Raw genomic sequence first — 12,101 nt, 5'->3', positions numbered from 1 at the left:
AGACAGTGGATGGTGGCAGGCAGGGTAGCAGCCCCAGGGTCTCTGTAGTCACTTCAAATCCAGGAAATACTGACTCACTAGGCAGATGGCCAAAGTCCTTAAGAAGAATTCTCTGGCCATTCCTCTGTCCTTTTACACAGACAGGAATCCACAGCCAGTGAAGAGAGGGGTTTGCTCAAAGTCACTGGAAGAGAAAAATACTTTGTGATTGTGTGTGTGTGTGTGTGTGTGTGTGTGTGTGTACTGGGACTTAAACTTGGGACCTGAGAACTATCTCTTAGCTTTTTTTTTTTTTTCTTTTGATAGTTCTGAGGCTTGAACTCAGGACCTGGGCACTGTCCCTGAGCTTCTTTTGCTCCAGGCTAGCACTCTACCAGTTGAGCCACAGCACCGCTTCCAGCTTTTTCTGTTTATGTTGTACTGAGGAATTGAACCCCAGGCTTCAGTCAGGCTAGGCAAGCATTCTACCACTAAGACACATTCCTGGCCCTCTTGCTTGACTTCTTTGCACAAAGCCGGTGCTCTACCACTTAAGCCACAACTCCACTTCTGGTTTTGGTGGTTAATTGGAGATAAGAGTGTCATGGATTTTCTTGCCAGGGCTGGCTTGGAAATATGATGCTCAGATCTCAGCGTCCTCAGTAGCTAGAATTACAGGTGTGAGCCACAGGCACCTGGCCGTATCTTTTTCTTTTTCTTTCTTTCTTTCTTTTTTTTTTTTTCAACACTGGGGACAGATACAGGAACTTGTGTTATACCAATGAACTACCCCCTTCCCCTCTTTTCATCTGTTAAGCTCTCCGGTGATTATGTTAAATGCATTTAGATAATCCAGGACCATCATCTTGTCTCAAGATGCTTAACTTAATCATCTCTGCAGAATCACATTAGCCACATAAAGGAATATATTCACAGCACAGGCTTGAAGGAGAGATTAGGATGTATAGGATGTATTAGGATATCCTTGGGGACTATTCCGCCTCTCTGTCTTCAAACCTGGCTCCTAGCACCTGGCCAGAGAGTGAGATGGATACTTTGGCTTCCATTTTTCCAATTCCATCAGCTACTGGCAACAATAGCTCTGTTTCCATTTGTCAGGGAGATTCTTGATACCCACAGTGTCATCAGAGAGATGAAAGCTGGAGGAATTAGAGAAAAAATGCTTAAGAATTGGGAGGATTATGTCGAAGTCTGGCAAAGGGATTAATGAATGTTAGGCAAGCATTGTTTTAGGATATTGGGGATTAAACCTGGAATATTGTGCATGCTAGCCAAGCTCTGTATCATGAAGCTACATCTGCAGCTAAACTTTTTTTTTTTTTTGGTCAGTCATGGAGCTTGAACTCTGGGCCTGGGCACTGTCCCTGAGCTCTTCAGTTCAAGGCTAGTGCTCTACCACTTGAGCCATAGTGCCACTTTTGATTTTCTGGTGGTTAATTGGAGATAAGAGTCTCATTGCCTTTTCTGCCCAGGCTGACTTTGAACCGCAATCCTCAGATCTCAGCCTCCTGAGTAGCGAGGATTACAGGCATGAGCCCAGTTTAACCATATTCTCTCTCTCTTTTTTTTTTTTTTTTTTTGTCAGTGGTAGGGCTTGAACTCTGGGTCTGAACGCTGGTCCTCAGCTCTTCAGCTCAAGGCTAATGCTCTAGCACTTGAGCCACAGCACCACTTCTGGTTTTCTGAGTGGTTTATTGGAGATAAGAGTCTCATGGACTTTCTTGACTGGGCTGGCTTTGAACAGCAATCCTCAGATCTCAGGCTCCTGAATAGCTAGGATTACAGGCTTGACAGTGAAGCAGAGCCCTCTGATGTATTTTGGTTTCTTCTTTTCTTTTGCAAGTTCTGGGGCTTGAACTCGGAACCTGGGTGTTATCCCTTAGCCTCTATTGCTCAAGGCTAACACTCTTACCACCTGAGGCACAGTACCACTTGACCTTTTTTGAAAAGTTTATTGGAGATAAGAGTCTCATAAATTTTCCTTCTCGGGCTGGCTTCAAACTGCAATCCTCAGATCTCAGCCTCCTGAGTAGCTAGGATTATAGGCATGAGTCACCAGTGCATGACTGATTTCCTTCTTTCTTTCCCCTCTCTCTCTCTCTCTCTGTCTCTCTCTGTCTCTGTCTCTCTCTCTTTTCTGTGCTGGTCTTGGAGCTTGGACTTAGGGCTTGAACACTCTCTCTTGAGCAAAATAGTTGGCACTAGGGCAGGTGTTCCTGCCTGTAATCCTAGTTACTCAGGAGGCTGAGATCTGAGGATTGAGGTTTAAAGCCAGCCCAGGCAGGAAAGTCTGTGAGACACTGATCTCCAACTAACCACCAGAAAATTGGAAGAGTAACTGTGGCTCAAAGTGGTAAAGCACTAGCCTTGAGCATAAAGAGCTCAGGACAGTGCCCAGGCTCTGAGTTCAAGCCCCATGACTGACCAAAAAAAAAAAGCTGTCACTATACTTTTTGAACCACAGCTCCACTTAGGGCTTTTTCCTAGTCAATTGCAGATAAGAGTCTCACAAATTTTCCTGCCTATGATGGATTTGAGCCATGATCCTCAGATCTCAGCTCCCTGAGTAGCTAGGATTACAGGCATGAGCCATCAGCACCTCACCCCCAAATTTCTGACTTTTTCTTTTGCTTTCTTTCTTTCTTTTCTTTTTCTTTTTTTTTTGTCAGTTGTGGGGCCTGAACTCTGGGCCTAGGTGCTGTCCCTCAGCTCTTCAGCTCAAAGTTAGCACTCTACCACTTGGGCGACAGCGCCACTTCCGGCTTTTTCTGCTTCTGTGGTGCTGAGGAATCGAACCCAGGGCCTCATGCTTGCAAGGCAAGCAGTCTACCACTGAGCCACCTTCCCAGCCCCTACCTTGACTATTTCTATCTCTATTCCATTCCCCATACCATAGGAGCAATAAACTTTTTGTTGACAAAGCTGATGGTGCCACTCCCCCGCTTAAACCTCTGCCATGGCTCCCTAGTGATCATCCTCAACTCCTTAGCTCAGTTTACAAAGGTCCTATACAGTCTGGTTCTATCTTCATCTTCAGCATCTTCCTTTGCCACCTGCTGCCAGGACAGAACCAGACTGAACTACTTTCAATTCCTCTAATGTCTGGGCTTGTTTCCCAGGCCTCTGCACACCCTGTTCTGTCTGTCTGGAATACACATCTCCCTCTCCTCCTTCCCTTTAATTGTCTTATTTAGCCTCAAGTTTCAGCTTTCATTTCCTCTACAAGGCCTTCACTGACCTAACCAGTCCTCCTGGCCTGGGTCATGTTCTCCCATCATGCCTTATAATTCCCCCTCTCTCCCAAATGACCACACTCAGCTAGCACTTGAGACTCCATCTGGCCTGTATCCTCCCCCCCACCTCTGCTAGCCCAGGGGTAGAAGGATGGGGGGGGTTATCTTTGAAGGTACTATTGTGCCCAGTTTTGTGCACAGGACCTCACACATAATAGGCCTTCACATACAAGGTTCTTTGCATTGTTCAGAGGTGACCTTCAAGAGAAGATGTGTTATCAACTACTTTAAAAATCTAAAGGCTGGCCGGTGGCTCATGCCTGTCATGCTAGCTACTCTGGAGGGTAAGATCTGAGGATTGCAGTTCAAAGCCAGCCCGGGCAGGAAAGTAGATGAGACTCTTTAATTTATATTTTTATTTTTTTTCCCAATCCTGAGGCTTGAACTCAGGGCCTGGGAGCTATCCCTGAGCTTCTTTTGCTCAAGGCTAGCACTCTACCACTTGAGCTATAGCACCACTTCCAACTTCTGTTTGTGTGGTGCTGAAGACTAGAACCCAGAGCATCATACATGCTAGGCAAGCACTCTACCACTAAGCCACATTCCTAGCCCTTCATGAGACTCTTTTATCTCCAATAAACTACTCAGAAAAAAGCTGGAAGTGGTGCTGCTGGTCAACTCGTAGAGGGCTAGCCTTCACCACAAAGAGGCTCAAGCCCCAGGACCAGCAAAGAAAAAAAAAAGGTGCTGTGGAGTTGCACACACATGTAATCCCAGCTACTAGGAAGTGGAGGTAGGCAGTTCAAGGACTTAGGCTGGCATCTGACATACTTGTATCATGATCCTATCTGAAAAACTAAAAGCAAAAGGACTAGGGGGTGAGACTCAAGCCTGAGGGCTCAATTTCAATACACACACACACAGAGGAATAAGTTAAAAATAAGAGCTGGGTGCCCAGTAGCACCCTGCCTGTAATCCTAGCTATTCAGGAGACTGACATCTGAAGATCTTGATTCAAAGCCAGAATGGGTGGGAGGAGAGTCCATCTCCATTTGATCACCAAAAAACAGAAAGTGGAGCTGTGGTTCAAGTGGGAGTGTTCACCTTGAGCATAAAAGTTCAGGGACAGTCCCCAGGCTCAGAGTTCAAGCCCCAAGAGAAGAAATTAGCAAGTAAGGAAAAGGAGGAAGGGAGGTGAGGGGCGGAGGGAGGTGGAGAGGAGAGGAAGGTGGGGAGAGAGGGAGGGTGGGAGGGAGGAAGGAAGGAAGGAAGGAAGGAAGGAAGGAAGGAAGGAAGGAAGGAAGGAAAAGGATAACCAGGCCTAGGCCCTCCCACCTCAGCCCGCTATTGGGCCATCAACCACAAAGGTCCAGTGGACCCCTGCAGGCCTGGGCGTGGCCGGTCCTTCTGGCCCAATTGAGCCACGCCCCCCTGCTGAGTCACCTCTTGGGCGCAGGCTGGACATGGGGGAAGTACGGCTTCCCCGCGTGGGAGTCGAAGCCACACCCCGATCTCCGAGGAAGCCTCCTGATAGGACATCCTCCGAACCAGCGAAGCCAATCACAGAGAACTGCAGAGTGCGGGTAGGGCGGGGCCAAAGGTGAAAGCCACTCCCTCTCCCCCGGGAGTGAGCCCGAACCTCTTCTGGTTTTTCAGAGGGCCTCATAAAATTTGCAAAGCTAATTCGCTAAAAAAGCCGGACTTATTCCCACTCCCGCCCCGCATAGACGTGCTTATTACACTGAGAGTTTTCACCAGCTGCATGGACACCTCAGTAACAGGAACGGGAGAGGCCGATTATGGGGCCTGTGTGGTCCTCAGAGTTGACCCTGTCTGTCAATCAAGCAAAGGTTATTATCCCTGACAGATGCTCAGAAAAAGAACCAACCTGCCGAGGTCACCCACCCTAAACTGGAGGCAGACCTCTGTGTGTGTGTGTCTGTGTGTGTGTCTGTGTATCTGTGGGTGTGCGCACAGACTAAAACTCTGGGCCTGGGTGCTGTCCTTCAGCAAAAATAAGCTGAAGGATGGATATCACTGTACCACTCGAGCCACAGCTCCACTTCCAACTTCTTTGGGAGATTATTGGCCATAAGAGTTTCATGGACTTTGCTACCCAGGCTGGCTTGGAACCACCATACTCAGATCTCAGCTTCCCAAGTAGGTAGGGTTACAGGCTTGAGCCTCCCGTGCCGGGCTAGAAGCAGACCTGGATCCTCATTTGTTTCTCTTCCCACCACAGTCTTGCTGCCCACATTGGAGTTGATTCAGGCTAAGCAGAAGGGGGCCCGCAGCTGCTTGAGTCCAGCCTCTGTATTATTAGTAACAGCCCACGTCTGTGGCTGAGCTTTATACATCTGTGGGGCTTGCCAGGGACTTTGCTGGAAAATTGGTTTAAATTGGTTCATCTGGGCACCTTGGAAAGTGAAAATTGTCCTTACTTTGCAAGTGAGGAAACTGAAGTTGTGTGTGTGTGTGTGTGTGTGTGTGTGCGCACACACACACACGCACGCACACGCACACGAGCGTGCACGCACTACAATACTGAGGCTTGAACCCAGGGCCTGGGCACCTTCCTTCAACTTTTTCACTTAAGGCTAGCACTCTACCACTTGAGCTATACAATCCCTTTCTCACCTTTTTGGTGATTAATTGGAGATAAGAGTCTCACAGAGTTTCCTGCATGTGCTGGCTTTGAACTGCAATTCTTAGATCTCAGCCTCTTGAATAGCTAGGATTACAGGCATGAGCCCCTGGCATCCAGCCCTTAATTCTTTAATTGGTAGGGCTTTTATCACTTGTGTAGCCTTGGGAGCTGTAATCGCAGCCTACTCTCACTATCTCCCATTCTCAGTCCCAACTGCTTGTCCAGATTTTTGAAGTATCTCCAAAGGGGCTGGTGGAGGGGTCATTTGTTACCTCCAAGTTTTCACAATAGTAGGATAGAATTTAGAGTTCTTACTGGAAAGATAATTGCTCTACCACTTGAGCCAGGTTCTCCTTAGCCTCAACTTGCCTAGGTCCATGGCAAAGATGAACCCTGGTCTGACTTCCTGAGGATTGGGGTGGTCATTCCCATTTTGCAGATAAGAATCAAGATCTTGTTAAGTGCCAGTGGCTCATGCCTGTAATCCTAGCTACTCAGGAGGCTGAGATCTGAGGATCACAGTTTAAAGCTAGCCCAGGCAGGAAAGTTGTAAGACTCTTACCTCCAATAAATCACAGAAAAAGCCAGAAGTAGAGCTGTGGCTCAAGTGGTAGAGTGCTACTTTGAACAAAAAGGGCTCAGTAACAGCACTCAGGACCAGAGTTTAAACCCCAGAATCGGCTAAAAAAAAAAAAAAAAAAGCTTCAAGAAGTGGGATGCTAGTGACTCATGCCTATAATTCTAGCTACTCAGGAGCCTGAGAATTGGATTCAAAGCTAACCTGAGCAGACAAATCCAAGGAACTCTTACTGCCAATTAACTAACAAAAGGCCAAAAGTGGAGGTGTAACCCAAGTGGTAGAGCACCAGCCTTGAACAAAAAAGCTGAGCAACATAGTGAGGCCCTGAGTTCAAGGCTCAGTACTAGCACCAATTTTTTAAAATTTGTTTAGTTGGTGCTAAACTACCCAGTTAGTGAGACAAAACTGGAGTCTGTACCTCAAAGCAGGCCTAGCTACACCTTTGTATTGCCCTTGAAGGAGCCCTTGAGGGCATCTTCAGCCTAGCTTTGGGGAAACAGAAGCACTGGGTTGGGCTTTCCGTGGCAGGTTATGCCCAGAGAAGCCTGGTGGCTCTGCCTTCCCAAAGCAGCCATTCATCTGGTCATGATTGGGGCCAGCCCAGCAGCTTCCGGAATGACTCTTGGCTTGTGGCCAGCATGCTCAGCACCTTCTCCCCCGTCTCCATCTCAAACAATCTGTCTTCCTGTCTGTCCTTCTGTCACATCCTCCCCTCTTTTTCTTCTCCCCCCCTCTCTCTTTCTCTCTCTCCCTCATTGTTGCTTCTCTCTTTGATTAGGTTTGGTCCCCCAAAGTAGCCTCAGCTTATCCAATGGAATCCACTGCCCCTCCCCACCTCTGGTGTTTCTCAGTCACCTGCATGAGCCTCTGGACAAAGAAATGTCAAAAAAGCAGCTTTATGCTGGGTCATTGGAGATAAGAAGTCTCTCAGACTTTCCTGCCCAAGCTGGTTTCAAACCTTGATCCTCAGATCTCAGCCTCCTAAGTAGCTAGAATTACAGGCATGAACACTGGTGCCCCAACATTCTGAATATAATGTTTAGGGTCCTGCCTTACTTAGGGGGCAGGAGGAGTCACCAGTTTTAAACCACAGGACACAGCATCCTTTGCTATAGCTTCTCAGAGTGAGAATCTTCTCAGAATTGGATCCCATATCCATGTCAGCCAGGTCACACTCCCTAAGGATGCGGGGGAGAGGGAGGGTCTTGCAGAACCTTCCAGAACTGAGACACTCCCCCTCTCCTGGGCCTCTGGCACTCCTACTGCATCACCCCTCACCCTTGCCTGTTCTTCAGTGTCCCTAGTTCTCCAATCTCTGTCCACCTCCTCCTCCCTCCCAACCTGGTCCAGCACATAGCCAATCCCTCTGTTGGGCTTCCTGTATGCCATCACTGACCTTGAGATGGGCTGACCTTGAGCTTCTCTAGGCTCATGCATAGAGCTGGGCGGATGGGGTGGCAGGAGGCATAGCTTGTGGCTCCCCCTGCCCTGCTGATCACTGTCCGGTCCTCCGGCAGCCTTCTCTTCCACTTCCTCAGGAGGCTCCTGCAGGAGTGAGCATATTTTCTGGCCTCTTCCCCTCCTCCTGCCATGACTCAGCAGCTGACTTCAGCTGCCATTTCTTAGAGCTACAGTTTCACAGGAACCTCCCTTCCATGTACCCCAATACCCATGACACAACCCTTTTATCTCACCAACCCTTCCTCATACTGTGGTCCCCATCACTGGAATGGAGCCATATGTTCCCCCGTCCCCCCACCCCTACTGTCACCCCAGCCATCACCCACCAGCCTTCTCTTGGTTTAGTTTTTTGTTGTTGTTGTTTTTTGTTTTGTTTTTGGGTCTGGTCGTGGGGCCTGAACTCTGGGCCTGGGCGCTGTCCCTCAGCGCTTCAGCTCAAGGCTAGCGCTCTACCACTTGAGCCACAGCACCACTTCCGGCTTTTTTCTTTTTTGCTTATGTAGTGCTGAGGTATCGAACCCAGGGCCTCATGCATGCAAGGCAAGTGCTCTACCACTGAGCCACCTTCCCAGCCCTTGGTTTAGTTTTTTTTTTCACAGATGGGGCCTCATACTTACTTCTTCTGGGAGCAGCTTCAGACTAGGATCTTCCTGCCCTAGCCTCCCAACCTAGCTGAGATTACAGGCATGTACTACCACACCCCAAACAAATCATTCCTCATTTTTATTTATTTATTTTTTTGCCTAACAGGCTGCCACCTTGGAGCAGCCCCACCAAAATTGTACTTGCCAAGGTTAATAGTGACATCCTAACCCATGGAAAGATCTTTTCTGTCCTTCTGTGATTTTGGGGGGCTATTTGATGCCAGAATGGAACACAATGAGCCATGTCCTTTTGTGGTCCCTTGGACACAGGGACTCCTGTTTCTCCCATGTCTTGTGTGTGTGTGTGTGTGTGTGTGTGTGTGTGTGTGTGTGTGTGTGAGAGAGAGAGAGAGAGAGAGAGAGAGAGAGAGAGAGAGAGAGAGAGTATGCCAGTTTGGGAGTTTAAACCAGGGCCTGGGCACTGTCTCTGAACTTTTATGCTCAAGGGTAGCACTCTACCACTGGAACCACAGTGTTACTTCTGGCATTTTAGTGGTTAATTGGAGAGAAGAGTCTCACAGATTTTTCTACCAGGCTGGCTTTGAACCACAATCCTCAGATCTCAGACCCTTGAGTAGCTAGGACTGCAGGCATAAGCCACCAGTGCCTGTCTTCTTTCTTGTTTTCTTTTCTTTCTTTTTGTGCCAGTCCTAGGGCTTGAACTTCTTTTGTTCAAGGCTAGTGCTCTACCACTTGAGCCACAGCTTCACTTCTGGCTTTTAGGGGGTTAATTGTGTCTTTTGCATACAATTAGTGTATGTCCAGAGTCTCACTAACTTTCCTGCCCAGGGTAGCTTTGAACCACGGTTCTCAGGTCTCAGCCTCCTGAATAGCTAGGCTTATAGCCATGAGCCACCAATATCCAGCTTTGGACATCCATTTCTTAGAAAAAGTGGTAGTGGTAAGAGCTCACTTATTCCTGTGCCCTGGCCATCCTTCTCTTACCATCTATCCCTTCTCATTATGCCTGGGCATCATGGAGGGAGACAAGGGCATGGTAATAATTTTCTTGGGGTTGAGAATGTGGCTTAATTGGTAGAGTGATTGCCTAGCATACACGAAGTCCTGAGGGAAGAGGGCACTTCTTGTCCTTGTCTGTCCCCACACTCCCCTAGAGTAGGGAGCTGGCACTGAGGAGATCAGGCCTCCCTCCTTGGTCAGACCAGGCTCTGCCCTGCCTGCTGCGTCAGCCAATTCCCATTATACGACCAAGTAGGATTTAGACTCTCGAAGCATTAGTGCTGGCTGCCTCTGCAGAGCCAGCAGATGCCAGCTTCCCTAGCCCTTCCAGCCAGTTCCAGAAGGTTCCATAGCCACTTCCTTTTTAGTTACCTAGCCTACTAGGCTCCTTCAGCAATCGTCCCTCCCTCCCTCCCTCCCTGGGAGCTTTAAAAAACCATTGATTCTCAGACTCCACCACTGGAGACTCGCATTTAGGCTTCTAAATGATCTGCAATTCTATTCTAGAAAAGATCCTCCCAGAACATCTGGGAGCCAGTGGCTCACATCTGTAATTCTGGCTACTGAGGAGGCTGAGATCTCAGGATCATGGTTTGAAGCCAGCCCAAGCAGGAAAGTTTGTGAGACTCTTATTTCCAGTTAACTACCAGAAAATCAGAAGTGGAGCTGTGGTTCAACTGGTACAGCACTAGCCTTGAGGGAAAAAGCTCAGGGACCATGCACAGGCCTTAAGTTCAAGCCCCATGATGGCAAAAAGAAGGAGGAGGAGGAGGAGGAGGAGGAGGAAGAGGAGGAGGAGGAGGGGTAAGTATAGTGCTGTACACCATAATCCCAGCCCTCATGAGGGGGAGGCAAAACCATATCTCAAAAACACTTAAAAAAGCTAGGTGCCAGTGGCTTATGCCTGTAATCCTAGCTATTCAGTAGGCTGAGATCTGAGGATCACGGTTCAAAGCCAGGCCAGGCAGGAAAGTCCATTAGACTCTTATCTCCAATAAACCACTCAGAAAACCAGAAGTGGCAATATGGCTCAAGTGGTAGAGCGCTAGCCTTGAGCTGAAGAGCTGAGGAACAGCACCCAGGTCCAGAGTTCAAGACCCATGACTGACCAAAAAAAACCCAAAAAACAACAACCCACAAAACAAATAGGGAGCGGTGCTGTGGCTCAAGTGGTAAAGCACACACACCTTGAGCTGAAATGTGGAGGGATGGTGCCCAGGAGGCCCAGAGTTCAAGCCCCACGACCAACAAAAAACAAACACTTAAATAATGAAATGGAGCAATATTTAATAATATGTCTAGTAAAAGTTATGTGAATATGTTCTATTGTTTCTCAAAATATCTGTGTGTGTGCATGCAAATGTACAAGTACCAATGTTGGAGCTTGAATCCAGGATCTGGGTGCTATCCCTGAGTTTTTTGGCTGTAGAGCTGACACTCTACTACTTAATTCATAGCTCCACTTCTGGTTTTCTGGTGGTTAATTGGAGATAAGAGTCTCACAGACTTTACTGCCTGGGCTGGCTTCAAACCATGATCCTCAGATCTCCTGAGCAGCTAGGATTAGAGATGTATAGGTGTATAATTATAGGTGTATGCCACTGGCACCAAGCCCCTTTTTTTCTGTTTTGAGACAAGGTCTTGCTATGTAACTCATGTAGAACCTGAATTTGAGATCCTCCTGCCTCAACCTTCTGAGTACTGAGATCATTGGCCTGGGCCACCATGCCTGCCTGCTGAATTCATGGTGTTCTCTCCTCCTACTGCAGGCCAGCATGGAACCTGGAAGGGCAGTGCCAGGGAAGTGTCCCCTGGCTTGGAAAGATGCTTGCTGCTGTCTGCAGGCACAGGAGTTTTCCAGTTGCAGGAGGAAGCCAGCAGCCAGGACCTGGGGCTGGGATGATTTATGATTACACAGTAGGACGCTCATGTCCCTGGCTGGCCTGCTTGTCTGCCAACTCAGCCAGAGAGGATGCACTTAAAAGGTCATGTCCTCCAGCCCTGGAGAGGGGGTGGCGGGGCCTGATGCCAGGTTTGGTTGGTCCTTCCTTCTCTGAGTACATGTCAAGAGATGTGAAGCCTTGAAGCCAGGAGAGAAAAGGTGACTTTCTTCCTTGGAGTCCAGAAGGCCTGCCTGGGTTTGAATTCAGCCTTCCTTCCTTCCTTTCTCTTTCTTTCTTTCTTTCTTTCCCTCCCCTCCCTTCCCTTCCCCTCTCCTCCCTCCCTCCCTCCCTTCCTTCCTTCCTTCCTCCCTCTCTGCCTGTCCTGGGGGGCTGGAATTCAGGGTCTGGGCACTGTCTTTGAATATTTAGAGTTTTTTTTTTTTGTCAGCTCTGGGGCCTGAACTCTGGGCCTGGGCGCTGTCCCTCAGCTCTTTAGCTCAAGGCTAGTGCTCTTCCACTTGAGCACAGCACCACTTCCAGCTTTTTCTGCTTATGTGGTGCTGAGGAATCGAACCCAGGGCCTCATGCATACAAAGCAAGCACTCTACCACTAAGCTACCTTCCCAGCCCAGTTGTTTGTTTGTTTGTTTTTGCTCAAGGCTAGTGCTCTACCACTTTGAGCCACAGTGCTAC

The 12,101-nt window shown here is 48.4% G+C and overlaps 1 long non-coding RNA gene across 1 annotated transcript; it reads right to left on the bottom strand.

The window, feature by feature from the left end:
- Positions 1-887: 887 nt before the first annotated feature.
- Positions 888-7,968, bottom strand: LOC122113511. The gene is made up of 2 exons (XR_006148447.1): positions 7,857-7,968; positions 888-1,139 (listed from the first exon to the last, which is right to left on the bottom strand). It is a non-coding gene; the product is annotated as an uncharacterized LOC122113511 (long non-coding RNA).
- Between the last annotated feature and the right edge of the window lie 4,133 nt (positions 7,969-12,101).

Source organism: Dipodomys spectabilis, unplaced genomic scaffold (genome assembly GCF_019054845.1).
Source record: "Dipodomys spectabilis isolate Male_0828 unplaced genomic scaffold, ASM1905484v1 ptg000098l, whole genome shotgun sequence".
Taxonomy (NCBI): Eukaryota; Metazoa; Chordata; class Mammalia; order Rodentia; family Heteromyidae; genus Dipodomys; species Dipodomys spectabilis.
This window is presented reverse-complemented; position numbering and strand designations above follow the sequence as displayed.